Raw genomic sequence first — 14350 nt, forward strand, 5'->3', positions numbered from 1 at the left:
GTGAAAGAAACCGATGGAGGAGGCTGAACAAATCTGATCTGCTGGAACAGATATCTCTGTGGGGAACCTTTATTTTCATCATGTTTCCATTCAGGTTTCCCTTCTGGGGAACACAAGAGTTTCATTTTCATGACTGCAGAAAGGGAAGTTCATTGCAAAGACAGGCAGAAACTGGGTTGCTTGTGCGTAAAAGCTTGCCCAGAGTGGATTGTTCCTGGGAATTTTATCCAACACCCCATACGCAACACTGGCCAGCCGGATGCTTCTGGGAAGTCTACACATCCTTTGACGTTTATCCTCCAGCAACTTATATTCAGAAATAAACTGCTTTTGAACACAGAGGCTTCAGTTATCTAACAGTTATCCTAACAGCCATTGACAGACCATGTATTTGCCTATCGTCACCAGATCAAAGTCAATTTATTAACTATGCATAGTATACACTAGTAGATCCCTTTTTTCTGATTTCAATTTGTTGTCAGTAAACTGTTATTCAATAGTTTTGAATGCTACTATTATGAGAGAGAAACGTTTTCTCACAGGGAAAGGGCTACAACACGTGGTTCATTTTGGCCGTCATTTTCTGTGTGACAATCGTCTTTCTAAGTGGGTGATCTGAATTGGACCAAACTCAGTCTTGGCTCATTATGTGCTGATAAAGTTCATGGAGCGAGAGGCAGTATGGTGCAGTGGCTAGAGTATGGGAGTTGAAGCAAGGAGAGCTGGGATTCAGTCCCTGCTCAGCCGTGAAGCTTTTGTGGTGACCTTCGGCTGATCAATCTTCCTTTCAGCCTAACGTACCACGCACGGTTGGCTATTAATAATTCTGTTGCACAAAACCTTGCAACCTTTGCTTTTGCTGATATGAGAATCAGAAGTCTGCAATGCTTGTTTGTTTGTTCGTTCATTTTAAATAACAAATACCTTTGGTTTATCGGTCATGCTAAGGACTTGTCTTCTTGAAAATGGGAGTAATGTTGTTTATGATTTTGCTTTATGGCCCAAATGTACTGTATTTTGTCATGATTTTTAGACAAATGAACCAATTCCAATTCAAAACATATGATGAATTCCAGTTACTTTGCAGTAATACATCCCTCTGCAAAGACACTGCAACATGAGCTGTCCATATTTCATTCCCCTTCCTAATCATCCTTCAAATTGACCTTTTTTCCTGTTGCTTCACACTAACATTTCAGGAGCCGTTTATGAGGAGCTCCTAATCTCTTTCTAAGCTCTGGTTTCCTCCTTTCCAACAGCAACAGCCACTCCAAGTCCCACAGAAGTCAAAGGAGATGCGATATTGACTAGACCGCATCTTCTCAAGCACTTCTGGGTTAGTTCAACAGATTTCTGCGGAAAACCATTGTGTAATGTGGACAGCCTCCATCTAGTAGGAAACTGGAACAGCTGCAGAAAAACTGACCCATGACTATTGCAGTAGAGCTGGTAGGTTCCACTTCTATTGCCCTTTTCATGCCAGGATCTTTATTTTTCTTCTTGAAAAAGAAACACTCAAATGGAAGTAGAATTGGCTCACATCACCTTGGCAAATCCTTCCCAACATAAGCCCAAACACTTCACAGCAAAAACCCAAACAACTCCAAAGAGTTGCCTTCTTCAGCTGAAAGATGCTACCCATCACTACACCAGAGGTCCATCAAGGAAAAAAAAAAAAGCTTTAAAGTCTCAGCAAAGTTGAGCCACATACACAGACATGCAAGGTGCAAACTGGAAAGAGAAAGGAATTCCTGAAGAGGGGGAGCAGCTGAAGAAGAAGAAGAAGCCTTGCAACCCAATCCTAAGCATGTCTACTCAGAAGTAAGCCCCATTAGGATCAATGGGTCTTACTCCTAGGTAAGTGTGGTTAGGACTGCAACCTTACCCAGGAGCACAGATCACATAGCTCCATGCTATGGAGTCTAGAAGCATCCCCAGCACTCTGCTGATGCTCTTGTAAATCTCCTTTTTTTAATCTTAACCACAGTGACAGGAAGTACTGCTGGAGGTTATCTAGATGTACGCCATCATTGCTGATGTCAAGCAAGGCTTCAGATGTACCCAGCATGCCTTGCAGCACTGAGTCGTCCTGCAGAAGCTCAGTCGAATGTTCTTTAATTATAAATGGAGAAGCCACGGATATAAGGGGAAATGATGCTGTTCTGCAGAATTTCATGCCTGTCCTCAGCTCTGTCAGAGCAAGGATCTTTTCTATGAAGACAAATGAAATGTGGTGTGAACATAAGAAGAGCCCTGCTGGATCAGGCCCAAGCCCATCTAGTCCACTTTCTGTATCTCACGGCCAAGTTCCTGCCAGTAGAAACAAACGCATGGAGCCAACCATCTTTTCTAGCTCTGAGCTCTCATTTCAAACTGCTAGCGTGGTGAGCATGCTAGAATGTGAAAAATGAATGCCCCCTGAGCATGATGGAAGGTCAAAACAAAACAAAACAAAGATCTCTAGTGCATGTTTGCGCCACCCTGGAAGTAAGTTTTAGCTTTTAGTTCTAGAAGCTGAAAAGAGAATGCAGCCCATATATGGTAAGCTTTCTAGATCAGTGTTTCTCAACCAATGGTACGGGTACCACCAATGTTACTTGAGGTGGTGCCTGGTGGTACTCATGAGATCCCTGGATCCTTGCCACCCAGCAGCGAGACCAGGAACACAACACAACAAATAGTAGTAGGAGGTTCCAAAGCATGCTTTTCCATGCTTGAAAAAGCCCTCCCACCTACCCTGAGCCTCTTACTGGTGTTTGTCATGTTGCATCTGGCCTCCCAATCTGGAAGGAACTGGCAATGACATCATCACCAGTTACTTCCAGTGGTACGTCTCCATAGATGGACCATATGAAGTGGTAGAGTGGAGGACAAACATTGAGAAACACTGTTCTAGAATGTTCTGGTAAGGCTCTACAAAAGCAGGAGCCCAAGCTGAGGTGAGGTGTGTGGGTCATCTGTGTTCTCTGCTGCTGTCCAGAGGAGCTTGAAGAGAGCCATCGAGCAGGTGACCATCCTCGGCATTCTTCCTGAAACAGCTTTCCTCTGAAGACCACTTGAGAGAGACCACCTGTCTGCTTTGGTGGTCTGGATCCGTCCCATCGGTGCCACAGCGGGAACCCCAGCTGTTGGTGGAGAGGAGGTAAGTGGTGTGGGGGCATTTGGGAGTTGTTCCTGGGTGGAGGGAGGGCAGAGAAAGGGAGAATGGGGGGGAAGGAACTGGCCTAGGAGGGGGTGAGACTGGCGGAGGCCTCCTTCCTTGAATCTTAACCCCTGTGTCGGGCTCACAAGCCCAACAAAGGGCTTCTCAAGTCTGCGCTAGAGAAATAGCTGGTGCCGACTGAAGAAGCCCCACTGAGCAGGCTGGGGCTTTACACAGGGTAAGGGGACGAATGTTCCCTTCCTCCAAGGAGATCTCCAGCCTGCTCAGTTCCAGCACAGGATACAGCAGTAGCTATTTAGCACTGCTGCTCTTGCGTTGGATAGGATTGGGCTGTTTGTTTCAGTCTTGCTCATGCTAAATTAAAACTGTTAATTAAAAACTTGTTTTAAAGGAAGTAACATCTGGTTTGTAAGAAAATTTAGGAACGGGGCAATCAGGCATCTTGCTTTGGGCCCAATGCCAGCTCCCAATGGCTCTGGGCAGAGGGGGAATCTGTTCCAACAAACCAAGTTTGCCCTTCTCCCTAAAGGCCTGCAGGACCTGCTGCTTCCTTGCCATCACTGCAGCAAAATGACAGAAAATGGGCAGATAAAGATTGCACAGAGAGATGGCATTGGTTTCCTCTGCTAAGGCTTTGGTTTCAGGGCCACCCCTGTCGGTTCCGCATCTCTTTTGCTTCTGGTCTCACCGCTCACCACTGGGCAGAAAGAAGAAGCAGCCCATTCTTGTGGGTAGAGCAACAAAGACCAAGATCTTCCGCTCACTGGTGAAAGCCCTTGAGAGCAGCTTCTCGAAATAAACTGCAAGGAAAAGGAAACAAGAACTACAAACCAGAGCAGGAAGGCTTCATCTGGTGTAAACCTGTGCAGAAGTATACCCTGGGAGGGAAGCTATGTTTAAAGACCCTCAATGGATACTCTGTAGCTAAGAACATAAGAACAGTCCCGCTGGATCAGGCCATAGGCCCATCTAGTCCAGCTTCCTGTATCTCACAGTGGCCCACAGTGGCTTAGCAGTGGGCTGCATCTTCGTACTAAGGAAGGCAATGGCTTGGAGCCAACTGCTCAGCCTGAGCTTTAGAAAGTCTCACCAGATCATTCGTCTGCAACCTTTGCCTGTCCTGGAGATTTCCCAGAAAACTGAGGACAAGTCAAGGGGACCAGCTGTGATTGCTCCTCTCAGATCAGAAAACTGGATCAGCAACCAGCATGATGAGACTCTCTGGCTTTCTTTGTTATTAGTTAGCTTCTAATAGTTAAATAATTAAGGGCGCAATCCTGACTTGCACTGGAGCAGGCGAGCCAGTGGGCCAGCACTGCATCCAGCACAAGTTTGGGGCCAGAATTGGTGCAACCTGAGGCAAGGGGAAAACTTTCCTTTTACCCCGTGTTGCACTGCACTGGCCCCAACAGATCTACTCGGATCTGAGCCACCTCAGGAGATGGCTCAAATCTGAGGAGAGTGGAGCATAACTGCTGGATCCTGGCCCCATCTCCCGCTCCCCGCCTGCCCGCCTGCCCACCCGTCCCCAGGAACACCTGCTGACTGCCCCCACGCCCCCCAAGACCCCTGTGTCAGTTGAGCTTGGCTGATTCAAATTTGCCCCTCTGAGCCTGGATCTGGCACAGGGAGGCCAGCGCAACTCCTTGTGCTGACCTCCTCGACTCTAAAGTCGGTGCCATAAGGCATGTCTGTAATACCGCTGGGTTGGCACAATTGACTTGTGCAGGCCTAATGCAGGGGTTAGGATTGCGCTGCACCTTTGTTATTAGTTAACTTCTAATTAGTTGTGTCTTAAGGACTAGTCTTAAGATAGACTTGAGCATCTTTGGATCATGCCTACTGACATTTCAGAAGCCACACTACAGAGGGTGGGGAGGTGGCACAGTTGGCTGGACCAGATTAGGCAGACAATGCCCTGCACAGACCATCACCAGGAGGAGCAAAATATACTTAATCTGCAGCATTTACGAAGGTCAAACAGTTTTGCGTGTCTTTGCAGATAAGTTCCTTGCTCTTACAGAGCTGAGGACAGGGGTGAAAGTCTGCAGATCTTCCTTTCCTATCTTCTCCTTTTGCAATTAAAGAACGATCAGCTGAATTTCTGCAGAGCGGCTCAGTGCTGCAAGGCATGCTGGGAACTCCCGAGGCTTTGCTGGTGGGCAGGAATGATGGCACATCCAGATACGTGATTATCTCCAACTGTACTTCCTGCCACTGTGGTTGGAAAGAAGGAGGCGATCTACAGGCATATATCAGCAGACTGCTGGGGACGCTTCTAGACTCCACCTTTGCAGCGTGGAGACCCCTGGAGGTCACTATGTTCTCCGGGGTAAGGCTCCTTCTTCCCCTGCTGCTTACCTTCTTCGTCTTCCCCGTTTGCACTTTGCATGTCTGTGCATGAATGCGCACTGTCCTGAGACCTAAAGCTTTGTTTCTCTCTGGACCTCTGGCTTAGCAGTGGGCTGCATCTTCCTGCTAAGGAAGGCAATGGCTTGGAGCCAACTGCGCAACCTGAGACCTTCATGTGTGGATAGCAAGAGGTTCTCTACTTGTTTGATGGTGAATTACCTAGACTCTTCTGCTGTCCCACTCCCCTGTCCCTCATTCTCCTTTCCCTTCTGTTTCTCCTTCTATACTTTCAGGCTTTTCTCTTCTTGCTTTTCTTTTAGGGCACCTGGAATCTTTTTTGGTGCCTCTATTCCTGCTGCCCTCTTCTAACATTTGTTTCTCTTCCTCTCCTGCATGAACTTGGATTAAGAAGGAATTGGGTAGGTGATGTGAGTCGCTTCTATTGTTATGTGTCCATTTGAGAGAAGTCAAGATCTTGACATGGAAAGGGCAACAGAGATTTGGACCAACTCTGCTGCAATAGTCCTGAGTTCATTTTGTTAGAAATAAAGGCTACATTGGCTGCAGAATGGTCCTGCAAATGGTTCACAGATGTGCCGCGGTGTTGCAGTGACCCTTGGGGGAGCAACCAAGCCCCCAGGCTAGGTTGCTGGATAAGTGCAGGAAAGAATCAAGGAGCCAAGGAAGAGACGAGAGACAGACTTTTAGATTCAAAGCAGAGAGAGAGAAAAGCTGATTCTACTAGCCTCCTCCTGCGTTTTTATTGTACTTGCAACATTAACAGCTACATTCAGTTCTCAGATAAAGCCACATTAGAATCTCATACAGGGGTGAGAACAATGGGTGCTTCTTTTCTCAGAGTGCTGTATCAGCTATTGTCACACTTCAGCCTGGGAACTAGCAGCCTTGTCGGTTTGCCGTTTAACAAGGGGGGTTTGCCCGCAATTGCCATTGCACCAAGGCTTTCTGTGTGCTTCTGCTTAAGCACTTGAAAATACCACACCGCGGGAATTTGGGGGAGGGTCATTTATTATTAGGGCCATTGGGGGAGGTGAGCCCTTGACAACAGTAAGGTGTGCCTTGTCAGTTGTCAAAAAACTGATGGTGTGGCTTGACAATTTTAGTGCCTTCTCAGTATGCCATGAGATGAAAAAGGTTGAAAATTGCCATTCTGGAGCAGGGATGTTGAACTTGTTTCACACAGAGGGTCAAAATTAACATTCATGGCACCTGCTGAGGGTTGGAGGGGACATCATTAAGAAGAAAGTGACATCATTTCACTTTGAAAGCAGACGATGGCCAGAAATGAGCACTTTGTTCTCGGGTAGAAACTCATTCCGCAAATGACAGAAAAGAAAATGTACAAATCATAGTCTTGATCAGATTTTCAAGAGTTGAGAGAGCCCAATTATCAAGCTGGGAGAGCCCAATTATAATGGGGGCTGGATAAATTGCCTCATCCTGCAATTTATGCCGCATTTATAAATTGAGGGCCGCATTCGGGCCTTATGTTTGACACCCTTGTTCTAGAGAGTTGGATGTACTTCACTGATAAACATACTAAGGCCTTCACGGCTGGCATCCATGTGAAAACAGTGAAAAGTTTTTCGCGCTACCGTGGTCTAAATTGGGCTTTGTTGAGCTCTTTCAGCAGTTGGTACTATAGATAAGAACATAAGAGCATAAGAACAGCCCCACTGCATCAGGCCATAGGCCCATCTAGTCCAGCTTCCTGTATCTCACAGCGGCCCACCAAATGCCCCAGGGAGCACACCAGATAACAAGAGACCTCATCCTGGTGCCCTCCCCTACATCTGGCATTCTGACTTAACCCATTTCTAAAATCAGGAGGTTGCGCATACACATCATGGCTTGTACCCCATAATGGATTTTTCCTCCAGAAACTCGTCCAATCCCCTTTTAAAGGCGTCTAGGCTAGACGCCAGCACCACATCCTGTGGCAAGGAGTTCCACAGACCAACCACACGCTGAGTAAAGAAATATTTTCTTTTGTCTGTCCTAACCCGCCCAACACTCAATTTGAGTGGATGTCCCCTGGTTCTGGTATTATGTGAGAGTGTAAAGAGCATCTCCCTATCCACTCTGTCCATTCCCTGCATAATTTTGTATGTCTCAATCATGTCCCCCCTCAAGCATCTCTTTTCTAGGTTGAAGAGGCCCAAACGCCGTAGCCTTTCCTCATAAGGAAGGTGCCCCAGCCCCGTAATCATCTTAGTCGCTCTCTTTTGCACCTTTTCCATTTCCACTATGTCCTTTTTGAGATGCGGCGACCAGAACTGGAGACAATACTCCAGGTGTGGCCCTACCATAGATTTGTACAACAGCATTATAATACTAGCCGTTTTGTTCTCAATACCCTTCCTAATGATCCCAAGCATAGAATTGGCCTTCTTCACTGCCGCCGCACATTGGGTCGACACTTTCATCGACCTGTCCACCACCACCCCAAGATCTCTCTCCTGATCTGTCACAGACAGCTCAGAACCCATCAGCCTATATCTAAAGTTTTGATTTTTTGCCCCAATGTGCATGACTTTACACTTACTGACATTGAAGCGCATCTGCCATTTTGCTGCCCATTCTGCCAGTCTGGAGAGATCCTTCTGGAGCTCCTCACAATCACTTCTGGTCTTCACCACTCGGAAAAGTTTGGTGTCGTCTGCAAACTTAGCCACTTCACTGCTCAACCCTGTCTCCAGGTCATTTATGAAGAGGTTGAAAAGCACCAGTCCCAGGACAGATCCTTGGGGCACAGGGCACAAATCCTTAGATTTGTGAAGGCTGCCGGGGGGGGGGGGGAAGGGTGCCATTTGCCGCTGTACTGCTTGGAGGACTGGGCTGAGGTGCCCTTTCCCTGACCACACAATCAGGGAACTCCCTCTCAGTTACCAGTTCTAATGGCACTCAATGTCTCCTGATTCTCATGTTTCTCTGTGTCATGTGCTTCCATGCGCCCACACCTCCCACTGTAATTTACTTGTCCTCAACAGACACCTTGTCTTTCTAGCTCCTTCTGTCTTGTCCAGAAACTCTTTGTCCACCATAATAAGTCTCAGTGTGGAAAGGCACGTCTCTAGTCTTACCACCTTCTCCTCCAGCAGAGAGACTAGTTTGCATTTGAATCAGGTATAATTATATCCATTTCACATTTTACTGCTCATCAGCTCTCCCTATTGGATGGTTCTTCTAGGTCTCCTCCCTCCTCCGGTGCTGAATGTCGATTCTCCATCTGGAGCTGTGAATGAAGGGGAGCCCCTGCTCATCTCTTGCTTGGCCAACAGGAGCAACACAGAGGAATGGTTTCATTTCTACAAGGATGGGGCTGAGATGCCCTCCAGAAATGAAACATCTCTGAGGAGCTCCAGTAGACCTGGGGATCCCTCCTCAGATGCTGCTTTAAGGATCCCACAAGCCAACTCCAGCCACAGCAGGGAATTTGCTTGCAGTTATAAGAGAAACATGAGCAACCAGTGGATCTCTTCTCCCTGGAACCAGACAGTGGACATCAGAGGTGAGGTGATTTAGGGGGGTGGCATCACGCAAACCACTTTTAGCATGGAAATATCTCTTTTTGTGTATATTAATAGAATTCTTAAGGGGGTTGGGTGGAGATGTGTAAGAACCTTAAAGAATTTGGTGCATGCTTAATAAGCTTGTTAAGTAGCACCCCTTTGATCAGAATGCATAACACTCTCTTGGTGTGTGAACTGCTTCACATGTATCATCGTGATATTGTCCTTATAAGGCTGTTGTAAGGTGAGTACTATTATCCCCATTTTACACCTGGGAAGACTGAGGAGGAGGGGAGGCCAGGTAGTGAGATCCCAGCGGATGTCAAAGTTGAACCCAGGAAGTTCTCTTGTGTTGTGTTATGCCATTTGTGTTATGCCCGTTTGTCCCTGTTTAACTTCCTTCCTATGCCTTGTCTTCCCGTCTTCTGGTATCTTGCATATAGCCAGCTTGCATTGAAGAAGGGCAGGTTGAAAACCTAAGAAATAACACACAGCCCCACCCCTTGATTTCTCTTCTCAGTTCAGGGGCAAGATTCATCTATACCAGTTCTGGGGTATGTGCGCTTGGCTCTTCTGTTCCTCATTCTGATGCTCCTGATGTCACTCACTTACTATTATTGCTGGAGAAGGAGGAGGGGTAAGTAGAGACAGTCGGAATCCCATGAGATGTTCCACTGATTTTAGAGAAACCTGTTGGGCTCCCCTTGAATTATAAGATGCTTTTGCTTGGGAGTAACTTCCAGGATGGGGGAGCTGTGTGAATCCATTACAGAAGAAAGCAACAAAGGTTTTTAGCATCTTAAATCGAAACCAGTGTTCTTCAACCTGTGGATCTTGACCTCAATAGGATAACCTCATTTGGAGGGTCAAGGAAACCTTCCAAAGTTTGCGCAAAAGAAGGCTTGGCTCCAATCCAATCAGGATACTGCCTTATCAAAATGTGAGTTCTTGATATACTCCTGCACAGCCTTTTCTCACTGTCCTGCACTGCAGCTCCTAAGGCCAGCCCTGCTCAGACTGTTACCTCGCAGGGTTGTTGTGAAAAGAGAAGAGGTAGGGGAAACGGGGCAGGGGTGGGTGGCAATGGGGATGAGAAGGTGGGCAAATTGGATCCCAGGGGCGAGGATCGGTGGTGCATCCCCAGTCTCATACTTTATTTGTTTTTTGGGTGTTGTGGCACGAAAAAGGTTGAGGACCATTGATCTAAACTTTTTATTTCCATACCTCAAATAATCTTCAAATACTTCAATATTTCAAAGCTTTCATGGATGACAGTCCACTTCATCAGCTGCAATCTGATTAGAAATATCAGGACCTGGTTAGAAAAATGAGTTTCTTCTTAAGAGGAGGCTGTGAACCAGACATGGGTCTTCATTTGGATTGAAAAGAGAGAGTTGCCAGGGGCCCCCTCTACCTAAAGCTACACCTCCAGGCTTGCATTCACAAGACCAGAACTGGACACAATACTCCAGGTGTGGCCCTACCATAGATTTGTACAACGGCATTATAATATTAGCCGTTTTGTTCTCAATACCTTTTCTAATGATCCCAAGCATAGAATTGGCCTTCTTCACTGCCGCCGCACATTGGGTCGACACTTTCATCAACCTGTCCACCACCACCCCAAGATCTCTCTCCTGATCTGTCACAGACAGCTCAGAACCCATTAACCTATATGTGAAGTTTTGATTTTTTGCCCCAATGTGCATGACCTTACACTTACTGACATTGAAGCGCATCTGCCATTTTGCTGCCCATTCTGCCAATCTGGAGAGATCCTTCTGGAGCTCCTCACAATCACTTCTGGTCTTCAACACTCGGAAAAGTTTGGTGTTGTCCGCAAACTTTGCAACCTCACTGCTCACCCCTTTCTCCAGGTCATTTATGAAGAGTTTGAAAAGCACCAGTCCCAGGACAGATCCTTGGGGCACACCACTTTTCACTTCTCTCCATTGTGAAAATTGCCCATTGACACCCACTCTCTGTTTCCTGGCCTTCAACCAGTTCTCAATCCATGAGAGGACCTGTCCTCTAATTCCCTGACTGTGGAGTTTTTTCAGTAGCCTTTGGTGAGGGACCGTGTTGAACGCCTTCTGAAAGTCCAGATATAAAATTTCCACAGGTTCTCCCACATCCACATGCCTGTTGACCTTTTCAAATAATTCTATAAGGTTCATGAGGCAAGACTTACTCTTACAGAAGCCATGCTGATTCTCCCTCAGCAAGGCCTGTTCATCTATGTGTTTTGAGATTCTATCTTTGATGAGAATCTTGGTAAACCTTGGTAAACCTTGGTAAATCTTGGTAAATCTTTGATAAACCTTGGTTTTTAGTTGCATATTTAACTTATATGGGTAGATGGGACTCGTCAGCCTAGGAAGGCAACTCTTCTAAGAGAAGGAAACTCTGACCTCAAACCTCCACTGCCTTGTGGCTACATCCAGTTCTGGAAAAGGCTTCAGGAGTCAACCTCGAGGCAAAATCAGGAGCCGGAGTCCCTTAGGCAGTTCATGGCTGAACACAGTCACGTTCTGGCAACTCCTGCGACGCCGCTGGAACCAACTGTATTGGCTTCTGCCTTTCCATTGGACCATTCCAGCGACGTGGAGAGGGGGGATTTGCTGCATGGGTAACAGCCTATCCTCCATACCTTCTTTACCCAGGCTTCGCGCACTGGAGAGGACACTCCAACTTCGCCATACGGCGTCGGCACAACACGGGAAGCAGCAGTTTACCGGTTATAAGTCTTTGCTCGATTGGCGTAGAGCATGACGCCAGGGGCTGCTTCCGACGGTGGGAGAGATCATTGCATCTCATTGGGCAGCTACCGCCCGCCTTAAGCTGGGCAGTCCCCAGCCAGTAAGGTGTTGCCTCGCCACGGTCCGTTAACCTCATAGGGTGCGTGGGGTTTAGGGTGAAAACCGACAAGTGGATCGACAACTCTGCACCATGCAACAGAAAACAGAAAACTACTGCCCTAAAGCTGGGCACCTGGAACGTTAGGACAATGACACCTGGCTTCTCTGATGACCTGCAAGAAATAGACGACGCATGCAAAACAGCTGTCATCGACATGGAGCTGAGCAGACTGCAGATGGACATCGTCGCCCTTCAAGAGACTAGGCTGCCAGATTCCGGATCTGTCAAGGAGAGAAATTTCTCATTTTTCTGGCAGGGAAAACCACCAAATGAAACCAGGGAACATGGCGTTGGCTTTGCGGTCAGAAATACCCTGCTGAAATCCATCATCCCACCTACTGTGGGAAGTGAAAGAATTTTGTCCCTGCAGCTCCAGTCATCAGCAGGACCTATCACTCTCATCAGTGCTTATGCACCGACTCTGTCATCTCCAGCAGAAGCCAAAGACAAATTCTATGATGACCTGGCCACCACTGTCAAGAAAATCCCTGTAAAAGAGCCATTGTTCATCCTCGGCGATTTCAATGCTAGAGTTGGTGCTGATAACAGTTCATGGCCCACTTGCTTAGGTCAGTTTGGCACTGGGAGGATGAACGAAAATGGCCAACGCCTGCTAGAGTTTTGCTGTCATCACGGTCTCTGTGTCAGCAACACGTTCTTCAACACAAAGCCCCAACATAGAGTCTCTTGGAGACATCCAAGATCAAAGCACTGGCACCAGCTCGACCTGATCCTCACCAGACGCTCCAGCCTTCCCAGCATCAAGATCACACGCAGTTATCATGGTGCTGCCTGCGACACTGACCACTCCCTGGTGTGCAGCAGAGTGAAACTGCAAACAAAGCGACTGTATCACACGAAAAAGGAAGGAAGACCTCGCATTGATACCAGCAAGACCCGGGATCAGAGAAAAGTGGAGGAATTTGCACAAGCGCTTGAGGAATCTCTTCCAGGCCCGGCCGACGCAAACGCATCCAACAGATGGGAACATTTCAAGAATACCGTTTACAACACCGCCTTGTCCATATTCGGCAAGAAGACCAACAAGGCGGCAGACTGGTTTGAAGCCCACTCTGAGGAGTTGACACCAGTCATTGAGGAAAAGAGGAGAGCTCAAGCAGCATACAAGGCCTGTCCCAGTGAGCGCAACCTGCAGGTCCTCCGAACTGCTCGCAGCAAAGTCCAACAGACTGCCAGGAGATGTGCTAACGACTACTGGCTCCAGCTCTGTTCCGAGATACAGATAGCAGCTGACACGGGCAACATCAAGGGGATGTATGATGGTATCAAGCAGGCCCTAGGTCCAACACAGAAGAAAATTGCCCCTCTGAAGTCTGCCACAGGCGAGGTCATCCAGGATCGGGCGCAGCAGATGGATCGCTGGGTGCAGCACTACTCTGAGCTATATTCCAGAGAAAATGTAGTCACCGAAGAAGCGCTGAACAACATTGAGTGCCTGCCTGTGCTGGAAGAGCTTGACAGTGAACCAACCCTAGAAGAACTTCACGTGGCCCTGGACTCCCTTGCCTTTGGCAAGGCACCTGGAAAAGACAGCATCCCTGCTGAAGTCCTAAAATGCTGCAAAGAGATCATCATCACTGAGCTGCATGAAATCCTCTGTCTCTGCTGGAGAGAAGGTGGAGTACCTCAAGACATGAGGGATGCAAACATCATCACGCTGTACAAGAACAAAGGTGACAGGGGTGACTGCAACAACTACCGCGGCATCTCTCTCCTTAGCATTGTAGGAAAGCTGTTTGCCCGAGTTGTACTAAAGAGGCTCCAGGTACTTGCAGAGAGCGTCTATCCAGAATCGCAGTGTGGATTCCGAGCCAACAGGTCCACCACTGATATGGTATTCTCCCTTAGACAACTGCAGGAGAAATGCAGGGAACAACGACAGCCACTCTTTATAGCCTTCATAGATCTCACGAAGGCTTTCGACCTGGTCAGCAGAGACGGCCTCTTCAAGATTCTCCCCAAGATTGGATGTCCACCCAGGCTCCTCAGCATCATCAGATCTTTCCACAAGGACATGAAGGGCACTGTTGTCTTCGATGGCTCCACATCAGACCCTTTTGACATCCGAAGCGGAGTGAAGCAGGGCTGTGTTCTTGCACCAACCTTGTTTGGGATTTTCTTCGCTGTCCTGCTGAAGCAGGCCTTTGGAACTGCAACAGAAGGCATCTATCTCCGGACCAGATCAGACGGAAAGCTCTTCAACCTCTCCAGACTGAGAGCAAAATCCAAAGTCCAGCTGAAATGTCTGCGTGACTTCCTCTTTGCCGACGATGCAGCTGTCACTATCCACTCTGCCAAAGATCTCCAGCAGCTCATGGATCGTTTTAGCAAGGCCTGCCAAGATTTTGGACTGACAATCAGC

This window comes from Tiliqua scincoides, chromosome 9 (assembly GCF_035046505.1).
Source record: "Tiliqua scincoides isolate rTilSci1 chromosome 9, rTilSci1.hap2, whole genome shotgun sequence".
NCBI lineage: Eukaryota > Metazoa > Chordata > Lepidosauria > Squamata > Scincidae > Tiliqua > Tiliqua scincoides.